Below are 25,638 nucleotides of genomic sequence, written 5' to 3' on the forward strand. Positions count from 1 at the left end.
ATTGAAGGAGGTAGCTATGTAGATAGTGGATGTATTGGTGGCTATTTTACAAAATTCTCGAGATTCTGGAAAGGCTCCTGCAGACTGTAAAGTAGCAAACATAAGCCCATTATTTCAGAAAGGAGGGAGAGTTTTGAAGAATGAGAAGTGATCTCACTGAAACTTACCAAACCCTTGCAGGTGATGACAAGATATATGTAGATAGGATGTCCCCACTGGCTGGTGACTCTAGATTCCAGAGGCCACAGTTCCAGAATAAGGGGCAGGCCACTTAAGACTGAGATGAGGAAGAATTTCTTCACCCAAAGGATGGCGAATCTTTGCAATTTGGAGGGCTATGGAAGCTCAGTCACTGAGCTTGTTCAAGACAGAAATCTATCGTTTCCTGGATACCAAGAACATCAAGGGATATCGGGATAGTGGGGAAAAGTGACATAAAGGTAGATGATCAGCCATGACTTGTTTGAATGGCGGAGCAGGCTCGAAGGACCGAATGGCAATTTCCTGCTTCTATTGCTATGTTCCTAAGACAACATTAGTTCCTAAGACAATATTAATTTCCACATAGTGGGAGAGCAGCTCAACTAATGAAGTGCATTCATCAACTAATGAATTTTAATAATGTGTGCAGGGTGGTATTCTCGGAACGTATGTTTCAGGGTTGTCAAAGGAACAGGACGCACCAGATTGAGCATGAGTAATGAACCAGAACATTCCAGTAGTCGGTGAACCTCCTGGGAAGAGAAACCATAATGTGATATTAGGTTTGATAACATGAAGGGAAAGACACAAGTTTGGGTTTTCAAATTTTAGTGAGGTAAATTTTGAAGAGATGGGAAATGAACTGACTTCAGTAAAGTGGGCTGAAATCTTAATAGTTTAACACTTCTGGGGGTATAACATAAACCCTCCTCCCCAACAGTCAGACGGACTGTGAAGTATAAATTTATAGGCCATTTGCTGAGAATTACAGAAATATTAGGAGAGTAATATCAGGGAATTACAACTACCCTAATATTAAATGGGCTAAATTCAGTGGGCTGAATTATCAAAATCTATTCAGGGGAACCTTTTTTGCTGGTCCATAGAAAGGCCCAGGTGGCTGTGGACTAAGTTTCAGTGAATAAAGTTGGATTGGCGGAAGGGCTATTAGTAGCAGAGGGGTTTAGTGGCAGTGATCATAATTGTGTTAGGTTTAACATATTTATGGTAAAGGATAAAGATAGGCCAAGCGTAAAAGTTTTAAATTGAAGAAAAGCCAACTTTACTCACCTGAAATGTGATTTGGTAACAGTGAACTGGAAACAGCTACTTGAGGATAAATCAATGTCAGAGAAGTGGGAGGTATTCAGAAAGGAAACAACGAGGGTTTCACCAAGGAAACGGGTGCAACTCTAAGGCACCCTGGATGAAGAGCATACAATGTAAGAAAAGGCAAAAAAGAGGGAATTTATATCTGATACCAGGAGCTCTAGAAAGCCAACAAGAATATAGAAAGTGTAGGAATGAAGTTAAAAGTTAAAAGCGTCAAGAAACAAGGTGAACTTTGAGGGCATTTTCACAGATCCCTGAAGGTAGCAGAAAGGTAGTTAAGGTGGTTCAGAAGGCTTATAAGATATTTTCCTGTATTAGCCAAAGCATAGTGTATAAGTGCAGTGATTTGGACTAAAAATGTAAAAAACACGAGTCAAACTGCAGTGAGAGGACTGCGCACAGTTTTGGTCACTACAATAGATTAAGGATGTGATTGCACCAGAGAGGCGACAGAGGAAATTGACAAGATTTTTACCAGGAACAAAAAACTTTCGCAATGAGGAAAGATTGGATAGGTTAGGGTTATATTCTTTGGAACACTGGATAGAAGGGAATATTTAATTAAGGTGTGTAAAATTATAAAGGGCTTAGATAGAGTGGAAAGACTGGACATGTAACCCTCAACTGCGACCACTCAGAGAGCATAGCAGACCAGTCAATAACCAGAGGGCACAGATTTAAAGTAATTGGTTGAAGGATCGGGGGAGTTAGGGAGAGCGTTTTTCAGCCAGACAGTGATGGAGGAAACTCAACTGCTTGAAAAGGTAGGAGAGGCAGAATCTTCCGTTCCATTTTAAAAACTTGGATTTGCACTTTTAAATGCTGTAATCTACAGGGATGCAGACTAAGAGCAGAAAAGTGAGATAAGGCATTTCCAGCTGACATAGACATGACAGGCAGAATGTTTGATTGCACAAGACGTTGTGATTGGAGACAGGCTTGCACCATCCTTCCACTGGTCAATGAGCCAGCTCACATGTTCCTGCCCCTGGGCCATAGTAAAACATGCCTGTTCAAGTGCAAACCAGCTGCTGGAGGCTGTGTCAGGAAGAGACAGTTAGTCACAAAACCCAACTTTAAAAGAAATTGAACACGCACAGTGACTTTTCACAGTAACTTCATTGCAGTCTTAATGTAAGCCTACTTGTGACAATAATAAAGATTATTATCAATTATTGACCTCTTCCTCTCCCTATTACTGGGCTCTTTCGCCCCCATCTCCTGTTTCCGACGTCCTCTCATCCAATTGCCAGGGACAGTGTTAAGTGTTTCGGCAGCTATGCTATGGGAGGCGTTGAAAGCAGTGGTGAGAGGGGATTTTATTTCAATACGGGCAGATAGGGAGAAGGCGGAGTGGGCGGGGATGGATAGGTTATTGGAGGAGATTCGCCAGGTGGAACCCGGAAGCCCCGGAGGTGGGGCTGTTGAAGAAGCAGCAGAAGCTGCAGATGGAGTTTGGGTTGCTATCTACGGGGAAGGCGGTGGGGCATCTGAGGAGGGCGAGAGGGCCAGTGTACGAGTATGGGGAGAAGGCTAGCAGGATGCTAGCCCACCAGCTGAGGAAGCGGGAGGTGGCGAGGGAGATTAGGAATGTAAAGGACAAAGGGGGGAAGACGATCTTGGATCTGGTGGGGGTGAGCGGAGTGTGCAGGGAATTTTACAGCAGAGTCGAACTCCCAGCCAGGACGGAGGGGATGGGGCGGCTTTTAGAGGGATTGGAGTTTCCGAGGGTGGAAAAGAGCTGGTGGAGGGCCTAGGGGCCCCAATTGGGCTGGTTGAAATGATGGAGGGGTTGGAGGTAATGCAGTCGGGCAACGGCCCGGGGCCAGACGGGTACCCAGTGGAGTTTTACAAAAGGTTCTCTGGTGTGCTGGGGCCCCTGTTGGTAAGGGCGCTTAATGAGGCCAGGGAGCGAGGGGTGCTCCCCCGACGATGTCACAGGCCACAATTTCTCTCACCCTGAATAGGGAAAAGGACCCGGAACAATGTGGGTCGGACAGGCCAATCTCCCTTCTAAATGTAGATGCCAAGCTGTTGGCTAAGATCGTGGCCTTGCGAATAGAGGATTGTGTGCCAGGGGTGATAGGGGAAGATCAGACAGGTTTGCGAAGGGGAGACATTTGGCGGCGAATATTAAAAGGCTGTTGAATGTGATAATCATGCCCTCCGAGGGACAAGAGGTAGAGGTGGCAGTCGCCATGGACGCGGAAAAGGCCTTTGATCGGGTGGAGTGGGAATACTTATGGGAGGCCCTGGGGCGGTTTGGGTTTGGGCAGGGTTTTATGGACTGGGTCTGGTTGCTGTACCAGGCACCGGTGGCGAGTGTGCAGATGAACCGGGTGAGCTTTGATTATTTAAGGCTGCACTGGGGTCGAGGCAGGGATGTCCACTCTCCCCATTGCTGTTTGCCTTGTGTCATGTGAGAATACCTTTAAGAAATGGGTGTTTATAAATGGGTGTGTATATAAATATCTGTAGTGAGAGTACCTTTAAGAAATGGGTGTTTACTACTGCAGGGATGTCAGAGTGTGGGTGGAGTTGGGCTGTCTGTCAGCTTTTTACTTTCGTTTTTGAGCAGGCTGCAGGGTGTGTTTTAGTTACGTTTTCAGTGTTGGAGCTGAAGCCAGACCAAGCAGGTGTACTGCTGGTCTCTCTGCCATCAAAAGACTATCTCTTGATCATTTGGTGAATTCAGAATTATAAATGTTTTCAGTCGTGACTTTAACCTGATGTGCTTCTGATAAAGGTTTTGTTTTTAAGTCGGATGGATGTTAAAACGAAAGCTTAAAGGATTACTTAGTGTTGTATTCTTTGGGGGTTGTATTTGAATTAATGGTTGCTAAGATGTTCACTGTATGTTTTAAAATGGTTAACTTGAGCTCATAGAATAAACATTGTTTTGCCTTAAAAAATACTTTTCCATTTCTGCTGTACCACACCTGTAGAGTGGGCTGTGTGCTCCCCATACCACAATCTATTAAAAGTTGTGGGTCAGGTGAACTCCATGATACACTTTGGGGTTCTCTAAACCCTGGCCCATAACAAATTGGGGGCTCATCCGGGATAAAAGTCTATCTATTGGATTGGCTTCGTGAACTTAAAGTCAGTGAGGGGTGAGCATTTTGTGGGTGCTTTTCAGGTGTGGTATTTCAGTTAAGGGAGTGTGTTGTGGACAATGGCTCTTTCAGAGGCTCTGATGTTTTTGGGGTTGGAGACGGTCACACGCAGTACCTTACGGACAGAGACTGTTAGATTTGGCAAAAACATTGCAGTTAACATTACCTGACAAAATGCAAAAAGTTGAGGTAATTATGGTGGTGGCTAAGCATTTAAAGTTGCCCGAGATACAGTTTGACTCATTGGAAATGGCAAAAATTTAGTTGCTAATTAAACAAATGGAACATGAGAAAGAATTAAAGCAGCTTGAATACGAAAGAGAGAGAGCGGAAAAAGAAAGAGAAAAGAAAGAGAGAGCGTAAAAGGAAAGAGAGAGAGAGGAAAAAGAAAAGGAGAGAGAAGAAAGGAGAAAATAAAGAATAGCCCTAGCAGAACAAAAAGAAAGAGAAAGAGGATGCAGATCAGGGAAAAAGGTAAAGAGAGAGAGTTTGAACTTCAGAAAATGGCCATGAAACATGGCAGTCAGTTAAAATTGGCAGACGTAAAGGGAAACGTACAGTTGGATGATAGTGATGAGGATAGTGAGAAAGAGCGTCAAAGTCGAAGGCTTGGTGGGGATCTATTTAAATATGTCCAAGCATTGCCAAGATTTGACGAGAAGGAGGTAGAATCCTTTTTCATTTTATTTGAGAAGGTAGCGAAAGAAATGAAATGGCCACAAGACATGTGGTTATTACTGATTCAAACAAAACTGGTAGGTAGTGAAGTGTTTGCATCACTACCGGAGGAGGTATCTGGCACGTATGAGGAGGTGAAAAAATCCATCTTAGGTGCATATGAACTAGTGCCTGAAGCCTACAGACAAAGGTTTAGAAATTTAAGGAAAGAATTTGGTCAAACATACATGGAATTTTTAAGGATCAAACAGAGTAATTTTGAGAGGTGGATAAGGGCTTTGAAAATAGACAAAACGTATGAAGCTTTCAGAGAAATTACACTTTTAGAGTAGTTAAAAATTCAATTCCTGATGTAGTGAGAACTCATGTGGAAGAACGGAGGGGTAAAACTGCAAGGGTAGCAGCAGAAATGGCAGATGATTATGAATTAGTTCATAAATCAAAGCTTGGTTTCCGACATCAGTTTCAGCCTGTGAGGGATAGAAACTGGGGACATGAGAAATACTCAAGTGGTAAAGGTAAAGGTGATCTGATGGGAGATAATAAGGATAGTGTACCTCAGATTAAAAAAGAAATCCAGGAGGGTGGAAGAGACATGAAAAGTTTCAAATGTTTTCACTGTAATAAACTAGGCCATGTAAAGTCACAGTGTTGGTGGTTGAAGAAAGGTGATGGGAAGGCTGATGTGGTAAAACAGGACAAGACAGTGGAGTTTGTTAAAGCAGTAAAGGAAAGCCCAAGTGAAGCGAAGGAGGTGCAAAACATTGTACAGCTTGATCAAGAGGTGATTGATAAGAAGGTGCCAGATCTCTTTAAAGAATTTACTCGTGTGGGTAAAGTTTACTCATGTGCATCAGGAGGAGCAGGTAAAGAAGTCACAATTTTAAGAGATACGGGAGCTAGTCAATCTTTAATGGTAAGAGATGAGAAGTTATGTAGTTTGGGAAGAATGTTGTCAGAAAAGGTGGTAATATGTGGAATTCAGGGTGAGAGGAGTAGTGTTCAATTATATAAGGTAAGGTTGGAAAGTCCAGTGAAGAGTGGTGAAGTGGTAGTAGGAGTAATCGATAAACTATCTTGTCCAGGAATACAGTTTATCTTGGGTAATGATATAGCTGGATCGCAGGTGGGAGTGATGCCTACGGTGGTTGATAAGCCAGTGGAAAATCAGACAACTGAAGTATTGAAGGACGAATATCCTGGGATTTTTCTGGATTGTCTCGTAACAAGTTCGCGAAGTCACAGGTTAAAACAAGAGGAGAAATCAAAGAGTGAAGATGAAGTTGAAGTGCAATTATCAGAAACGATTTTTGATCAGATGGTTGAAAAAGATCAAGAACAGGTGGAGGATGAGGTGGAAAATTTTAGTTCAGGAAAATTGGCAGGGTTACAACAGAAAGATATAGAAATAAAACGGATGTATCAGAAAGCATACACGGACGAGGAATCTTCGTGTCTACCAGTGTTATTACCGTAAAAGTGATGCCTTGATGAGAAAATGGAGACCTTTACATATGCAGGCAGATGAAAAGTGGGCAGAAGTTCATCAAGTAGTTTTCTCTTTGGAGCGGAAGAGGATGAGAGGCGACTTAATAGAGGTTTATAAGATAATGAGGGGGATAGATAGAGTGGATGTTCAGAGACTATTTCCTCGGGTGGATGTAGCTGTTACAAGGGGGCATAACTATAAGATTCAGGGTGGGAGATATAGGACGGATGTCCGAGATAGGTTCTTTACTCAGAGAGTGGTTAAGGTGTGGAATGGACTGCCTGCTGTGATAGTGGAGTCGGACACTTTAGGAAATTTCAAGCGGTTATTGGATAGGCACATGGAGCACACCAGAATGACAGGGAGTGGAATAGCTTGATCTTGGTTTTGGACAATGCTCGGCACAACATCGAGGGCTGAAGGGTCTGTTCTGTGCTGTTATGTTCTATGTTCAATGTTCTAAGTAGTATTGCTGGTAGGGTATAGAAAGGAGGTGTTGCGAGTTGCACATGAGGTACCAGTGGGAGGTCATTTGGGAATAAGGAAAACTCAAGCTAAATTCCAGAAACATTTTTATTGGCCTGGACTACATCAAGATGTAGTTAAATTTTGTCAATCATGTCATACATGTCAAGTGATCGGGAAACCTCAAGCAGTGATAAAACCTACGCCCTTAATACCCATTCCAGCATTTGAGGAATCTTTTGCAAGGGTCCTAATTGATTGCGTAGGACCGCTTCCTAAAACAAAAAGTGGGAATCAATATCTTTTGACGATAATGGATGTGTCTACTAGGTTTCCAGAGGCCATTCCAGTACGTAATATTACAGCTAAAAAGATTGTGGAGGTGTTACTTAAATTCTTTACTAGATATGGACTACCCACAGAAATACAATCGGATCAAGTATTGTCATGATTGGGATAAAGGAATTCCATTCGTACTGTTTGCAATTAGGGATGCACCTAATGAGTCAACCAAATTTAGTCCTTTTGAACTAATTTTTGGTCATGTGGTAAGAGTATCACTTAAATTGATTAAGGAAAAATTGGTGAGTGAGAAATCAGAACTTGCATTATTGGATTACGTGTCAAATTTTAGGGAACGATTAAATAGAGCAGGTGAATTGGCTAGACAACATTTAAAAGTTGCACAAAATGTGATGAAACGGGTAGCGGACAAGAAATCCAAAGTTCGTAGTTTTGCCAGTGGAGATAAAGTTTTAGTATTGTTACCAGAGGTTGTGAACCTTTAAAAGCAAGGTTTTGTGGACCTTATCAGATTGAAAGGAAATTAAGTGAGGTGAATTATGTGGTAAAAACACCAGATAGAAGGAAGAATCACCGAGTGTGTCATGTGAATATGCTTAAAAGGTACTTTGAAAGGGAAGGAGAGAAAAAGGAGGTTTTAATGATTCTAACTCAAAGTGATGAACCAAATCCAGATGACTGTGAATTTGACATACCTCCAATTAAATTGGAAAATGAGGATGTTCTTAAAAATTGGGATGAATTGTTAAGTTACCTTCCAGAGGAACAACAAACTGACCTGAAAGAGTTATTGATATCACATGGGCAAGTTTGTAGAGATAAATTGGGAAGTACTTAAATGGCTATACATGAAGTAGATGTGGAAAATGCTGTTCCTATCAAACAACATCCATATAGACTTAATCCTTTAAAATTGGCACAGGTCAACAGAGAGATTGAGAGTATGCTGAAGAATGGCATAATTGAAGTGGGTTGCAGCCAATGGAGCTCACCCATAGTGATGGTACCTAAACCAGACGGTACCCAACGGTTGTGTGTGGACTATCGAAAGGTGAATGCATTTACTAGAAAGGACGCTTATCCTATCCCACGTTTGGAGGATTGCATTGAGAAAGTGGGACAATCAGCTTTTATTTCCAAACTGGATTTACTTAACGGTTACTGACAGGTACCTTTATCCGAAAGGGCGAAGGAGATTTCAGCTTTTGTTACTCCAGATGGTATATATCAATTCAAAGTTATGCCATTTGGCATGAAAAAGGCCCCAGCCACATTTCAACGATTAACTAACAAAGTCGTTTCAGGATTATCCAATTATGCGGTATACATCGACCATCTGGTAATTTTCAGCCAGACATGGAAAGAGCATTTAAAACATCTGATGGAGTTATTTGATCAACTTCAGGAGGCGGGTTTGGTGATAAACCTCGCCAAAAGTGAATTTGGAAAAGCCCGAGTCACTTTCCTTGAGGAGTTTCCGATACCCTCAAGACGAAGGGAAATAATGCGATTTCTTGGCATGAGTGGATTTGATCAAACATTTGTGCAAATGTTTTGTAGCGTGGTTGCTCCACTGATAGACTTGCTGAAGAAACATCGAAAATTTCAATGGACAGCAGAGATTCAACAGGCATTTGACTGCCTGAAAGCTGTGATAACCAATGCTCAGGTGCTGGAGAATTACAACGGACTCTGATCAGATTGAACTAAAGTATCTTACTTTAAAGAGAAATGCCGAAGCTTAGAGAAATGGATGGATCGTGCAGAGGCCTTCTTGTTGAAAGAGACTGTCAATCAGGAAGGATTTCAGTTGGAGGAAGAAGAACAAAAATTGACTATATTATTATACCTGTTTGCATGTGTTGTTTTTTGAAGCGAAAAAGTATATTTACTGTGTGCATTTCTTAAAGGATAGTGAAAAGGTGAAAAATGAAACCATCTTGAAGTTGATGGTTTATTTTTTTTCTTGGGGGGAGGTGTCATGTGAGAGTACCTTTAAGAAATGGGTGTTTGTAAATGGGTGTGTATATAAATATCTGTAGTGAGAGTACCTTTAAGAAATGGGTGTTTACTACTGCAGTGATGTCAGAGTGTGGGTGGAGCTGGGATGTCTGTCAGCTTTTTACTTTCGTTTTTGAGCAGGCTACAGGGTGTGTTTTAGTTTCGTTTTCAGTGTTGGAGCTGAAGCTAGACCAAGCAGGTGTACTGCTGTTCTCTCTGCCATCAAAAGACTATCTCTTGATCATTTGGTGAATTCAGAATTATAAATGTTTTCAGTAGTGACTTTACCTGATGTGCTTCTGATAAAGGTTTTGTTTGTAAATCGTATGGATGTTAAAAGGACAGCTTAAAGGATTACTTATTGTTGGATTCTTCGGAGGTTGTATTTGAATTAATGGTTGCTAAGATGTTCACTGTATGTTTTAAAAAGGTTAACTTGAGTTCATAGAATAAACATTGTTTTGCCTGAAAAAATACATTTCCATTTCTGCTGTACCACACCTGTATAGTGGGTCGTGTGCTCCCCATACCACAATCTATTAAAAGTTGTGGATCAGGTGAACTCCATGATACACTTTGGGGTACTTTAACCCTGGCCCATAACACTTGGCTATAGAGCCACTGGCGATGGCGTTGAGAGCATCGAACGACTGGCAGGGAATAGAACGAGGGGGGGGAAGGGGGGGGGGCTGTTGGAGCACAAGGTCTCGCTATACACTGGTGACCTGCTTTTGTATATTTCTGATCCGCTGGGGGTATTGGAAGGATTATGGGGATCCTAGAGAAATTCGGCCAGTTTTCGGAGTATAAATTGAATATGGGTAAAAGCGAGCTCTTTCCGATTCAAGCGAGGGGGCAGGAGAGGAGATTGAGGGAGATGCCATTTAAATTGGTGGCAGAAAGCTTTTGGTTTTTGGGCATCCAGGTGGCACGGTTGTGGGAGCAGCTGCACAAGCTGAATCTGGCTCGGTTGGTGGAGCAGATGAAGGGGGACTTCAGAAGGTGGGATATGCTCCCATTGTCACTGGCGGGGAGGGTTCAGACAGTGAAGATTACGGTTGTCCTGAGGTTTTTGTTCATATTTCAGTGCCTGCCTATTTTTATCCCCAAGGCTTTCTTTAAGAGGGTGAATGCGGTGATTTCTGGGTTTGCATGTGCGGGTAAAACCCCTGGGGTAAAGAAGGTGCTGCTGGAGCGGGGTCAGGGGAGGGGGGCTAGCCCTAGCGAATTTTAAAACTACTATTGGGCGGCGAACATAGCAATGGTCAGGAAGATGGTTGTGGGAGTCGGTGTGGGAGTGGGTGGAGGCGGCCTCATGTAGGGGCACAGGTGTAGGAGCACTGTTAATGGCGCCTCTGCCTTTCTCGTCGGCTCAGTACTCCACAAGCCCGGTAGTAGTGGCTGCGCTGAGGGTGTGAGGTCAATGACGGAAGCATATGGGGGTGGAGGGGGCGTCGGTATGGGCATCAATTTGTGGCAACCACTGGTCTGCACCGGAGGGGGGGCTGGAAGGGGGTTTTTGGGGTGGCAGCGAGCTGGGATTGAGCGATTTGGGGACTTGCTTATCGATGGGGGCTTTCCGTGTTTGGAGGAATTGGAGCAGTTTGAGCTGCCCGGTGGGAATGGGTTCCACTACTTGCAGGCGAGGGACTTTGTGCCCCTGGGGATACAGGACAAGGCAGTGTCGAAAGTGGGAGTGGGGGAAGGGAAGTATTCGGAAATTTATAAATAGCTCATCGAATGGGAGGGAGCCGCGATAGGGCAGGTGAACCGAAAGTGGAAGGAAGAACTGGGCAGGGAATTCGAGGCGGGGTTGTGGAAGGATGTTTTGAGTAGAGTCAACCCATCCTTGTCATGTGCCAGGATTAGCCTGATACAATTCAAGGTGGTCCACAGGACGCATATGACTGTGGCCCGAATGAGCAGGTTCTTTGAAGGGGTGGAGGACAGCTGTAGGCGGTGTGCGGGTGGGCCGCAAATCACGTCCATATGTTTTGGGCATATCTGAGGCTTAGGGGATTTTGGCGGGGATTTGCTGATGTCATGTCAAAGGTATCGAAGGCACGGGTGGTTCTGAGTCCAGAGGTGTGATTTTTGTTGTGTCGGAAGACCCGGGAGTACAGGGGGCGAGATAGGCTGATGTTTTGGCCTTTGCCTCCATGGTAGCCCGGAGACGGATCTTATTGGCATAGAGGGACTCGGAACTCCTGACTCGGGGGTATGGGTTCGTGACATGGCCGGGGTTCTCAGGCTTGAGAAGATCAAGTTCGCCCTGAGAGGTTCAATGCTAGGGTTCGCCCGGAGGTGGCAGCCGTTTATCGACTTCTTTGGGGAAAATTAGGCTGTTAGCAGGGTCGGGGTGGGGGGGGGGGTGTAAAAGGAAATCAGGAGGCATGGGGGCGGGGGGGGGGTTGGATGAGGTGAGAAATAGTTAGTCGGAAAGGAGAATTGTGTATGTAAGCCATGTTGGCTGTGGTTGGTTGTTGGGTGGGTGGGTGTTATTTACTTTGTTGTTTTTCCTCTTGAAAATTGTTAAAATTATATATGCCTTAATAAAAATATATATATTTTTAAAAATCTTAGTAGATTCATATTCTGGGTAGTTTTAAGTTGACTACCAACCAAACATGATGAGTAAAACGCTCATCATTAAGCTCAAGAGACATTACGCCACACACCGCATTGCACAGACACATGACAGACATCACTCGCCAATTCATCTCCACTGAATTGCGCAACTTTGCACACACATGGGACTTGAGCATGTCACGAGAAGCCCCCTGTATCCACAGTCAAATGGTTTGGTGCAACGGGAGGTTCACCAGCCAAGTATTTTCAAGAGGAGTAGGCACGGATCGCAAAGACTGCTATTCTGCACCCTTTAGCCTGCAAAATCTACCATGATAGGGCCTGCCCTCATCAGCGCAATTACTTTCCTCCAGGCGCACCAGGATCACGATTCCTGCTGCCAATGCTCTGCTGTGACCTATGTGGTGTTCTTTGTGTTGCTTAATTCAGGATGGTTGGCATAGTGTTCACAAAGACCACAAAATAGCTTGAACTTAAACAAAGCTATAAATTTATTAACAAATACACAGTTGATTATTAACATTTAACTACACTCATCTACAGCTAATCTTTATACTGTTATAAACTATGATCTGCTCTCACTCACACTGTTTGTACTTCTGACTCTCCTGAGCTAACTCCTGCACACACTCTCCCACAAGGCTTAGCATCACTGTCTTATATACTTGTAACTGTAACTCCCTCTAGTGGCTACTCTAGACACTTCATTAACCCTTGAATTTATGATAATACCACGGTAGCACAGTGGTTAGCACAGTTTGCACAGCTCCAGGGACCCAGGTCCGATTCCTGGCTTGGGTCACTGTGCGGAGTCTGCACATCCTCCCCGTGTGTGCGTGGGTTTCCTCCGGGTGCTCCGGTTTCCTCCCACAGTCCAAAGATGTGCAGGTTAGGTGGATTGGCCATGCTAAATTGCCCTTAATGTCCAAAATGATGAGTTGGGGTTACGGGGATAGGGTGGAGGTGTGAGCTTAAGTAGGGTGCTCTTTCTAAGAGCCGGTGCAGACTCGATAGGCCGCATGGCCTCCTTCTGCACTGTAACTTCTATGATTCTATGAACCTAAACTTGAAACCAACATGAATGAGACCCTCCTGCGATGCAGATTGAAAAACACAACGCACTATGATTGTGATGTCCATAGGCTTGACTCTTTAATGCCAGATCAAACGGTAAGATTCAAACTGTACATAGCCATGACCAGTTGTCGGTTGTACACAGTAATGCCCTGCAATTGAACGGCTACGTGGTAGCCTCAGATGGTGCCCACTATGTACATAATTGTTGTCACTCTCTACAAGTATTAGAACCAGCTCAAAGAGATAACACAACACTTTGTCATCTGGCCTTTGGCACCAGCCCCCTGCACCAGAGGACATGCAGACTCCTACAGAGGCTAACGCAGCAACTATTGCACCTGATAAACACACAGAGGACACATCCCGTGTTGCTACCAGTGTAATCACACGCTCAGGGTGCGAGGAGGCTGAACACAAGATTCCATGGCTTTGTTACTGTGGTAGTATGTATTGGGGGTCATGTGGGACTGGAAGCCCTAATGTCATTGGCTGACAGATCCCGGGTCCTGGTTGGCCGTTGACCTCATACTCCGCCCTGAAGGCGAAGTATAAGAAGCCGGTGCCTTCCCCCGCAGGCCAGTTTACTATCGGGCTGCTGGGGAACAGACACGCTTAATAAAGCCTCATCGACTTCACTCTATTCGTCTCACGGAGTCTTTGTGCGCCACAGTTACCACTTAGCTTTTAACTGACTTTTGACGTTCAACTTCCTGGCTTAATAGGGCTGTTAAACTGTCTCGTATCCAAATGCTGGGTCTGCTGGGTTTACATCCTACCTAAGTACTGAACTTTTGATGATCTTTGTCTATCTCCATGCTTGGCATATTGTAGCAGACAGTTATCATTATTCGCATCTGGAATTTGACCTAAAGTTATTCTTTTGTACATAGGAAGTCAAAAGTCAATGTCCATTTTAGTTTACTTCTCCCACAACTTTGGTGAGAGTTCACGAGAAAAGGCCAAAACCCAGACACAATACAGATATACCAAGTGCTGGCATTGCAATGAACACTCTGCCTTTGTATCCCCACTGCTCCAAACAAAATCAATGCTGTAAGGGAGAAAGGATGGGGGCAGAGATGGATATGACCGTGACCAGTATATGCCTGGCAGAGGTTGTGGGGCCCAACTGTAAGTCCAAGGTTTAATGTAGACCTGGGTCCTGAAAGTGGGCAAAATTCTTCATAAGAGGGACCAGTGGGGCATCACCAATTTGTTTCCATGGAGGATCTAGTAACCACCCTCTTGGCCTAGCTACTTCGACTGTAATTTAAGCCTTATGTTTAGGAAGGCCATCTCAGATGTGCCCCTGATGGTGGTGTGGGTGTTAATTATGGGTATAAACTATCATTATTAAATATAACTCATTAACATGGAAGAGGCAGTAAGGAGGGGAAAGCAATTTTATTATAGTTCACTGAAGATCATTTTTTGAAAAAAATACTTCAACCAAATACACTTCTCAATTCCATTATAGTGCAGGTTACAAGAATTAAATGCACAAAGTGTTTTTTGTCAGGGACAGAGGGACCCAATTCTGCCAAACCTGCATTTCTTTGTCAACCAGTTTTGAGATAAACCAGCTACAGTGATTTGCAACTTGAAATAGTTGAAATATTTCAGGACATACAATACTTACATTTAAGGAAACGCCTTTAAGCCTCTATTGTACACCACATGACAAGTGTCAGTGAGGAGGTTTCCCGCAGCCTGCTTCAAACCAAATTTAAAATAGCCAACGTTTTCTAGGAACTGCTGCAGGAAGGCCTCCTTTCAGCAGCTTTCTCTGGCTTGCTGGTACTCCCATGCTTGGCTTGCAACTGGTTGAGCACTGCCCCCTGCACTGCGCTGGGAATGGAGCAGCCCTGGTGCAGCATAACAACACCCTTTTTGGAGTGCCAACTAAAAACGTTGATGTATGTGGGAGTGCTCAACTCCACCGCATAGTGAAGGGTGTCACATCCACCTGCAGTAAAATTAAGAGTTGCCAACGTGGCATGGAAGAATTTTTTTTAAAAAAGAAACCTGCTAGTTGGCTGCCACATTCAGCTAATTAAAAGTAGTATATCATAGAATCCCTACAGTGCAGAATGAAGCCATTCGGCCCATTGAGTCTGCACCGACCCTCCGAAAAAGCACCGCACCCAGGACCACTCCCTCACCTGTAACCCCACCTAACCTATGGACACTAAGGGGCAATTTAGCCTGCACATCTTTGGACTGTGGGAGGAAACCGGAGCACCCGGAGGAAACCCACGCAGACACGTGGAGAATGTGCAAACTCCACACAGGCACCCAAGGCCGGAATTGTACCCGGGTCCCTGGCGCTGTGAAGTAGCAGTGCTAACCACTGTGCCACCGTGCTGGCATAAATGAATTCAAATATTACTCCCCCCACCCCCCACAGTCTCTTGTGGGTGCTCCATGCTCTCCAGCGTCTTTCTTTAATTTTGACAGATTGATATCCAATGGCCCTGACTCTTTATTGTTTATTAGCATTTTCTATTACATCTGTATTCACTTATAGGAGATATGGGAATAGAGAATGGGAGGAGAGACAATTTGGTCAGCTCGTTCAAAGAGCTCTCACAGGAACAATGGGCCAAACAGCCTCACTGCACCTGGTATGATTCTAAAATCAATCTTGACCCCAGTTTTGGATCTGTTTCGCTGGGCGAGATTCTCTGGCCTCTCCGCGGTGTGTTACTCGGCGGTGAAAGACGGCCTGCCTTTGGCCGGCGGCAGGATCTTCTCATCCCGTCGCTGCCAATGGGATTTTCAGATTTAATCCACCCCACCCTGCTGGGAAACCCGTGGCGGGAGTGTGCCATTGGGGGGCCGGAACATCCCGCCAGTGCGAACAGCCAGAAGACCTCGCTCCATGGAATAGCTTTTATTTGCATTCTTTCATTCTCTCTTTACAGCTGTTTTTGTGTAGCTGGATGGACGGCTCCCCGGCTTGCTGGTTCCACTGAACTTCATTTGAAGGCTTGTTTGTTTTGTAGCAATCAACTTAATTTGAATTGTTTTGATATCTTACTGGAAACCTTACAATACCAGACCAAAAATAAATCTGCCAGAAAGATCACCGCAGACCCAATAAAACCAGATGGTTCCTGTCCAATCTCTATTACAAATAAACAGTTCAAAGAAAAACTACTGTCCACCCAGAATCTGGATGGATGCTATGTTGTAATAGAACTTTAACATTATCTATGGCAGTAACAAAGGCAGAACACTCCGCGATTGTAATCTCTGACCACGCACCACATTTTATGAACGTGAGGTTGGAGAAGGGCCAGGCCCAATGCCCCGCATGGAGGCTGGACTCAGCACACCTTGACGATAAGGAATTCTGTACAAATTTATACCAAGGCATCGACGGTTATGTAACCTGCAACCATAACCGAGAGGTCACACTCCAACTTCTGGGAGGCACCAAGGGGGCAAAATCATAGCTTTTGGGCCGTTAGGGGCAGAAGAGAAAGGGCAGCTAAGCAGCGGCAGAACGACTCCAAATTGAAGGTGGATCGGCGGCACTCCACGGCCCCACCGTGGAACTGCTGGCGGAGAGGAAAAAGCTGCAGATGGAATTTGATCTGCTCTCTACAAGGAAGGCAGTCCACCAGCTCCGCCAGGCACGGGAGACCTTCTATGAACATGGAGACAAGGCCAGCCATATGCTGGCACACCAACTAAGAAAGCAAGCAGCCGCAAAAGATTTAGTGTAAGTTAGGGACAGAAATGGTAGGATGGTAGCAGACCCAAACTAGATCAATGAGGCTGTGGTGAACGTATGCTATTACAATTCATCACTGTACTGTGTTGTATTATGTTGATGCCCTTGTGGGCTCCGCCCCCTCGGGGGTGGTATATAAACCTGTAAGCCTGTAGGCAGCACTCAGTACAGAGCAGTCGCAGGCAAGCACAGATCTAACTGATTAAAACCACTGTTCACTTCTACTCTTTGTCTCATGTGAATTGATGGTCGCATCAATTTAATACACTAAGACATCGCAATGGAAGCTGCCCTCAAACCTGACCGACTGGAATTCGACCCACAGGCAGCCGAAGCCAAGGGAATCTTTTTGCACTGGTTCCACTGCTTTGAGGCCTACCTCGCCGCCTCCTCCTCGCCCGCCATCACCGAGGCACAGATGCTGAGTCTCCTCCACGCCCGGGTGAGCCATAGAATCTCCGTACTAATCGAGGAAGCGACCATGTACACAGACGCGGTCGCGATCCTGATACGACATTACGTGAGGCCGGTGAACGAAGTGTTTGCGCAGCATCTCCTCACTACTCGTCGCCAACGTCCCGGGGAATCGCTGGAGGTATACCTACGCGACCTGTGGGTACTCGCTCGAAACTGCAACTACAAGGACGTCACGGCCTCGCAGCATATGGAACTCGCCATTCGGGACACCTTATGTAGCTGGAGTCCGGTCCAACGATGTCAGACAGCGCCTGCTCGAAAAGGGCACCCTCGACCTCAAAGAGACGGTAAAACTATCCACCTCCTTAGAAGTAGCTTTCCAGAGCCTGAATGCTTTCCCCTCCGACCACGCGATTCCCTCGTGGTCACCCGACCAGAGGGTGTCCCAGGCCTGTGCCGCGCGGCTGCCCGCCCAACCCGGGGGGCCGCCCTGCTATTTCTGCGGTCAGAACCAACACCTCAGGCAGCGTTGCCCGGCTTGGGACGCAACTTGTAGCGACTGTGGCAAGAAAGGACATTTTGCCAAAGTCCGCTTGGCCCGACCCAAAGCTCCTAAATCGCAGGCCCGACTCACAGGCCCACAGACCCCACAGCATGGCTGCCTGCCTGCCGGTACCGCCCCCTTCTGACACATCATCCGCCTTGTGCTACCTGTGGGGGCCGCCATCTTTAACCCTACCCGACACTTGCGACTCATGGGTGCCGCCATCTTGGCCGCCATCTTCAACGCCACCCGACACGTGCGACCGACGGGGGCCGCCACCTTGGGGACCACCCCGCTACCTCCGACCATGCCGGCTACCCGCAGCTCGGCGCTGTCACCCTCGATCAGTCACGGCCCGGGTCAATGGGCATGAAACGCCCTGTCTGTTTGACTCTGGGAGCATGGAGAACTTCATACATCCAGCCACAGTAAGGCGCTCCTCTCTCCAGATTTCCCCCGCATCCCAAACAATCTCCCTCGCTTCAGGATCACATTCGGTGCAGATCCGGCGTACTGTGTCGCGAACCTCACGATACAGGGCGCCGAGTACGCCAATTTTAAACTCTATGGCGTTCCCCCATCTCTACGCTCCTCTCCTGTTAGGACTGGACTTCCAGTGCAACCTCAGGAGCCTGACCCTGAAGTTCGGCGGGCCCCTACCCCCACTCACCGTATGTAGCCTCGCGACCCTTAAGGTCGCCCCTCCCCCACTCTTCGCGAACCTCACCGCCGACTGTAAACCCGTCGCCACCAGGAGCAGGCGGTACAGTGCCCAAGACAGGGCTTTTATCAAGTCAGAGGTCCAGCAGCTCTTGAGGGAGGGGATCAGCAAGGCCAATAATAGCCCCTGGAGAGCCCAAGTGGTGGTCGTCAGGACCGGGGAAAAGAACCGGATGGTTGTAGATTACAGCCAAACCATAAATCGGTACACGCAACTCGATGCGTACCCCCTTCCCCGGATAGCGGACATGGTGAATCAGATTGCACACTACCGGGTTTTCTCCACAGTAGATCCGAAGTCTGCATACCACCAGCTTCCAATCCGCCCGGAAGACCGCCACTACACTGCCTTTGAGGCAGACGGCCGCCTCTTCCACTTCCTCAGGGTCCCCTTCGGTGTCACCAACGGGGTCTCGGTCTTCCAAAGAACGATGGACCGAGTGGTGGACCAGTACGGGCTGCGGGCCACATTCCCGTACTTGGATAACGTCACCATCTGCGGCCATGATCAGTAGGACCAAGACGCTAACTTTCAGAAGTTCCTCTAAACCGCCCAAGCCCGCAATCTCACCTACAACAAGGAGAAATGTGTTTTCCGCACAACCCGACTAGCCATCCTCGGCTATGTCGTGGAAAACGGAGTCCTAGGGCCCGAACCCGACCGCATGCGCCCCCTCCTGCAACTCCCCCTTCCCCACTGCCCCAAGGCCCTGAAATGATGCCTCGGGTTCTTTTCACATTATGCGCAGTGGGTCCCCAACTATGCGGACAAAGCCCGCCCACTTATCAAAGCCACCACCTTCCCCCTGAAGACTGAGGCCCGCCTGGCCTTCAGCCGCATCAAGGCAGACATTACCAAGGCGCGATGCACACTGTGGACGAGTCCATCCCCTTCCAGGTGGAGAGCAACGCGTCAGATGTCGCCCTGGCCGCTACGCTTAACCCAGCAGGCATGCCCGTGGCCTTTTTTACCCGTACCCTCAACACCTCCGAGATTCGACACTCCTCAGTCGAAAAGGAAGCTCAAACCATCGTGGAAGCTGGAAGCTGTGCGGCACTGGAGGCACTACCTGGCTGGTAGGAGGTTCACCCTCGTCACCGACCATGTTCAACAACACACAGTGGGGCAAGATCAAGAATAATAAAATCTTGAGCTGGGGAATCAAACTCTCCACCTATAATTACGATATTGTGTATCGTCCGGGGAAGCTCAACGAGCCCCCAGATGCCCTGTCCCGCGCACATGCACCACCGCGCAAGATGACCGACTCCAGGCCATCCACAATGTCCTCTGTCACCTGGGGGTCACCCGGCTTCTCCACTTCATCAAGGCCCGCAACCTGCCCAACTCCACCGAGGAGGTCAGGGCCATGACCAGGGACTGCCAAGTCAGCGTGGAGTGCAAGCCGCACTTCTATCGGCCAGACAAGGCCCACCTGGTGAAGGCATCCCGCCCCTTTGAGCGCCTCAGCATCGATTTCAAAAGGCCCCTCCCCTCCACTGACTGCAACGCGTATTTTCTTAACGTCGTTGACAAGTACTCCCGCTTCCCCTTTGCCATTCCATGCCCCGACATGACTGCAGCCACTGTCATTAAGGCCCTGCACAGCATCTTCACCCTGTTCGGTTTCCCCACCTATGTCCACAGTGACCGGGGCTCCTCATTTATGAGCGACGAGTTGTGACAGTACCTGCTCAGTAAGGGCATTGCCTCGTGCAGGACTACCAGCTACAACCCCCGGGGAAACAGTCAGGTGGAGAGGGAGAACGCAACGGTATGGAAGGCTGTCCTCCTGGCCCTCCAGTCTAGAAGTCTCCCAGTTTCCCGCTGGCAGGAGGTCCTCCCCGACGTGCTCCACTCCATTAGGTCGCTCCTCTGCACAGCCACGAACGAGATCCCTCATGACCGCCTATTTGTCTTCCCCAGGAAATCCACCTCCGGGGTCTCGCTTCCATCCTGGCTGACAACACCGGGGCCTGTTCTCCTCCAAAAGCACGTGAGGAGCCATAAGTCCGACCCCCTGGTCGAGAGGATCCAACTCCTTCACACCAACCCTCAGTATGCCTACATGGCACAACGACGGCCGACAAGATACAGTCTCCCTCCGGGATCTGGCACCCGCTAGTTCCCCTGTGACCATCATCTACCCCCCCCCCCCACCCTACACCGGACAACACCCCTGCCCCTACTTGGCCTACACCCCCCTTCCCCCCATCGCCGACCTACAGTGATGAAGCTCCAGATGACACGCTCCCGGAGTCAACAAGCCCAACACCCGTGCCCGCAGCGACGGGTTCAACACCCATGCCGGAATGAAGCCGGAGCTGAGGCGATCACGGAGAACAATCAAGGCACCGGACAGACTCGATCTGTGAGCCCACTTCACCACCGCTGGACTTCAATTTTTAACAGGGGGTGAATGTGGTGAATGTATGCTATTACAATTCACCACTGTACTGTGTTGTATTATGTTGATGCCCTTGTGGGCTCCGCCAGTGGCTCCGCCCCCTCGGGGGTGGTATATAAACCTGTAAGCCTGTAGGCGGCACTCAGTACAGAGCAGTTGCGGGCAGGCGCAGATCTAGCGTATTAAAACCACTGTTCACTTCTACTCTTCATCTCATGTGAATTGATGGTCGCATCAGAGGCCTTTGCAAATATCTACCGAGGGCTATACACCTCCGAACACCTGGAGGGGAACTTGGTGATGGAACAGTTTCTCGACAAACTGGACATACCGCTGTTGGTGGAGGACAGGAAACAAGGGGCTGGATTCTCCACCGGCGGGATGCTTCGTTTTGCCGGCAGCACGGGAGTTTCCCGACGTCGTGGGGCTGCCCCGCAATAGGAAACCCCATTGACTAGCCGGCGTAATGGAGCATCCCGCCGGCGGGGTGAAACGAAAATGTGGTGCGGCGGGGTGGAGAATCACCTCTACAGCACCTCTACAGCTGGGCAAAATTGTGGAATGCATTAATTCCATGCAGTCAGGGCAAGTGCCGGGACCTGATGGGTTCCCGGTAGACGTTTACAAAACATCTGCAGTAGCGCTGGCCCCGCACTTGCGGGAGATTTTCAATGACTCACTGTCAAAGGAGGCCCTGCCACCCATGCTGGCCTTGGCCTTGCTCTCATTGGTCCCCAAAAAGGACAAAGGCCCAACAGAGTGTGGAGCCTACAGGCCCAACTCTCTCTTAAACACTGAATAAAAAGTTCTCGCAAAAGCACTGGAAGAAGTCTGGAGAGCTGCCTGCCAGAAGTGATTGCGGAAGGTCAGATCGGGTTGTCAAGGGCAGACAACTAACAGCGAACATCAGACGCCTGCTAAATGTAATAATGACCCTATCTGGGGAGAGGACACCAGAGGTGATCGTCTCCCTGGACGCTGAGAAAGCTTTTGATCGAGTAGAATGGAGGTACCTCATGGAGATACTTGAATTTGAGATGGTTTGGATTTGGAGCAGGGTTCACCGCCTGGGTAAAACTCCTGTACAGCGCCACCAAGGACGAATGCCACCAGCTCCAAATACATTCGGCTGCACAGGGAAACGAGGCAGGGGTGCCTGTTAACCCTGCTCCTGTTCGCACTGGCTATCGAACCACTGGCGATTGCCCTTAGATCGGCAGAGTGGTGGACGGGCATTCGGCGAGGGGGCAGAGAGCATAGCGTCTTGCTGTATGCGGATGACTTGCTTCTCTACGTGTCGAACATCCTAGCCAGCATGGGAAAGATAACAGGACTCCTTAGGGAGTTCAGTGCCTTCTCAGGTTACAAACTCAACTTGGGAAAGAGCAAAATCTTCCCGGTGAACCCCCGAGAGGGAGGAGCAGAGCAGGAAGAACTACCGTTTAAAGTGACCCAAACCAAGTTCAGGTACCTGGGGATCCAAGTGACCCACAGCTAGAAGAGTATCCACAAATGGAACCTCTTCAGCCTGGTGGAGGAGGTAAAGAGGTACCTGCAAAGATGAGACTCACTCCCTCTTTTGCTGGCGGGAAGGGTACAGACGGTCAAAATGAAAGTGTGGCCTAGGTTCCTCTTCGTATTTAGATCCTCCGGATCTTCATCCCCAAATCCTTCTGCACCAGGGTCAACAAGCTAATCATAGCCATCACCTGCTGGGGAAATGTTCCTGGGATACAAAGGACCATCTTGCAGAAAGGGCGAAATATGGGAGGCCTGGCCTTACTGAACCTCCTATTCTACCACTGGGTGGCAAATGCAGAGAGGGTGAGGCGGTGGGTAAGGGAACTGGAGGCAGACTGGGTCCAAATGGAGGAAGCCTCTTGCATGGAGACGTCTCTCCACGTGCTGGCCACAGCACCACTCCCAGTCCTCCACACACACTCCCAGGAGCCTGGTGGTAGTGGCCATACTAAGGACATGGAACCAGTTCAGGTGCCACTTCAAGCTTCGCAAGATGTTTGTAGAGGCCCTCATCTGCAACAAGCACAGGTTCACGCCGAGGATAGACACCACATTTGGGACGTGGAGGGAGGACAGAGGGACACTGAGAGTGAAGGATATATATGTGAACAATAGATTGGTGACCCTGGGGGAATTCTCAGAGCAGCTCCAACTCCGGAAAACAAACAAGCTCATGGCCTGAAGCTGCTTGACTTTCTCCGCTAGGAGACAAAAACATTCTCCCAGAATTCCGGTCACATATTTCTGGGCACAATTGTAGGGCTGGTCTGGTTAGGGGATGACCAATGTGGCGACATCTACAGATGACTCATAGAAAAGATCAGGACCCCTCTGGACGAGACCAGACGGAAGTGGGAGAAGGAGCTGGGCATGGAGATAGGGGGAGGACTCTGGGTCGAGGCGCTGCTCAGGATTAACTCCACCTCCTCTTGCGCCGGGCTAAGCCTGATGCAGCTCAAGGTGGTGCCTTTTTTGAGGTCATGAACAGGGTTGTGGGGGTCGAGATGGAGCTGTGCCCACCTGTGTGGTCTTTGGGGTGTCAGAGCATCCAGAGTGCTGGACAGGGAAAGGGGCAGATGCCCTGGTCTTCGCCTCACTGATTGCCAGGCAGAGACCTCTGCGAGACTGGAAGTCGGCAGTGCCAGCCAGGGCCTCGGAGCAGCTCTCAGACCTGGCCGAGTTCCTGAAACTGGAAAAAATAAAATTCTCGATAAGGGGGTCCGAGGAGAGATTCCACGACACATGGAAGAAGTTCACAAACCTCTTTGCAGACCTGTTCGCAACCATCAACTAAATGGGGGGGGAGCAGATAGGGAGGGCGGGGGGGGCGATAGGAAGGGGGGGATGGAGAAGAAATGGGGTGTAAGGCACTTGCAGGAGGGGGCACAGAACCCTCCCCCACGTGTCGACCTGGGAGGCGGACCATCCTAACCTCCTCCAAGAACGCAGTGCTTTGAGGCAGCAGTGCTAACCACTGTGACAGCGTGCCGCCCTTTAGAAGAGCTACAGGAGGGACAAACAAGGATGAGATGAGGTTAAAAGGTGGGGAGGCACAAGAGGCAGCAACTTTTAACGTCTCCAAGATACTTTACAGGATCAAACAGGAACTAGTATTGAGAAGCAACAAAATTGTACCAATCAAGGGAAAGAATAGTAGCATGCTACTGAGATGGGGAGCCGGGGGCAAGCTGGGTGTAATTCTTTTGGGAAATACTCAACCAGTCCAACCCCAGCTCCACATCCAAGTTCGATGAAAGCATCACAGCTCAACAGCTGGGAGACATGGTCAGATCAGAGGTTCAAAGAGCCATCAAGAGTATGAAGAACAATAAGTCACCTGGGTTGCTGAGATACCACCACAACAGAGTTTGTGGGCCTGTGAGACAAGATCTGGACTGCGGAGGACATTTGTCTGGAGGCGAGGAATAATCTTCAAAGTTGTCAAAGAAAGGGAACCTCAGCAACTGCAATAACTAAGTACCCGGCAGGTCTTCAGTATGATGTTCCTCAACAGATTGAAAGCAGAAGTACACAGTCGCCTTTGTCATGAAAAGGCTAGTTTCTGAGGTGGCAGATCTTACTGCGAACACATCTTTTTGCTCAGGAACATCAAAAAACAGATCATAGAGTATCAAAACTCTTTGTTATCAACTTCATTGTTTTCCAAAGTTTTTCGCCAGCATCCATCAACAGTCACTCTGGTACATCACAAGACAGTACGGCATCCCAAGGTGGTATATTAACATCCTCAAAGCCTTATACTGCAACTCCAGCTGCTGTGGCAAGACCAGCATGTGCATCACAGACTTCCTCAACATCATTTGCAGCAGGAGTGCAGCAAGGATGCATACTTTCCCCATTCCTTTTCATCTTGGTTATCAATTTCATCATGAGGAATGTAATGGTTGGTTGACTTTGGTATTCCGTGCAACACCGCTAGTTAGCTGACCTGGATTTTGCAGGCAACATCACATTGCTGGCTGAAGAATCCCATGTGCTCCAAGACATAACCATTAGTCCTGAGAGTAGTGATGCCAAGATTGATCTACGCACTAGCTGTGTGAAGACCGAGGCAGCTGGATGGCAACAAGGCCCTCCCATTAACCTTGGGCAACAGAACATCAACCACTTCCCCTACATGGATAGAAGCATCTCTAGGGAGGGAAATGTAGAGATCAACATCCACACAAGAATCAACAAGCAGCATCGGTCTTCGACCAGTTCTGCATGGTCTGGGCATCCAATACTATCAACACAGTCATGAAGCCATGACTCTACATGTCCATAGTTGTATCAACTGCAATTTGTGCCACTGAGACATAGAAGAGAACAGCAAAGATGACATGTAAATTGGGTGTCTTTCACCAATGTTGCCTGGGCATCACATGGAGATACAACATCACCAATGAAGAAGTGCTACAGAGGACCCTTAAGAAGTGTATACCAGACATCAAGAGACATCTGAGACTGGACAGTAGGGTAGCACAGTGGTTAGCACTGTTGCTTCACAGTGCCAGGGATCCGGGTTCGATTCCCGGCTTGGGTCGCTGCCTGTGCGGAGTCTGCACACTCTCCCCGTGTCTGCGTGGGGTTCCTCCGGGTGCTCCGGTTTTCTCCCACAAAAATTCCAAAAGTCGTGCTTATTAGGTGAATTGGACATTCTGAATTCTCCCTCAGTGTACCCGAACAGGCGCCATAGTGTGGCGACTAGGGGACTTTCACAGTAACTTCATTGCAGTGTTAATGTAAGCCTACTT

The 25,638-nt window shown here is 47.8% G+C and overlaps 1 protein-coding gene across 4 annotated transcripts in view; it reads right to left on the reverse strand.

Annotated features, from left to right (window-relative positions):
• Window positions 1–25,638, reverse strand: part of LOC140408433 (alpha-1,3-mannosyl-glycoprotein 4-beta-N-acetylglucosaminyltransferase B-like) — a 446,701-nt gene that overhangs the window by 293,880 nt on the left and 127,183 nt on the right. The window contains exon 1 of one of the 4 annotated variants that reach the window (XM_072495617.1): window positions 14,672–14,819. The exons of the other annotated variants lie outside the window; for them this stretch is intronic. The gene's annotated coding sequence lies outside the window, so the exon portion shown is untranslated. Of the gene's footprint in view, window positions 1–14,671; window positions 14,820–25,638 lie in introns of those variants that run through there. 4 annotated transcript variants of the gene reach the window in all.

The sequence above is a fragment of the Scyliorhinus torazame genome, chromosome 3 (genome assembly GCF_047496885.1).
Source record: "Scyliorhinus torazame isolate Kashiwa2021f chromosome 3, sScyTor2.1, whole genome shotgun sequence".
Taxonomy (NCBI): domain Eukaryota; kingdom Metazoa; phylum Chordata; class Chondrichthyes; order Carcharhiniformes; family Scyliorhinidae; genus Scyliorhinus; species Scyliorhinus torazame.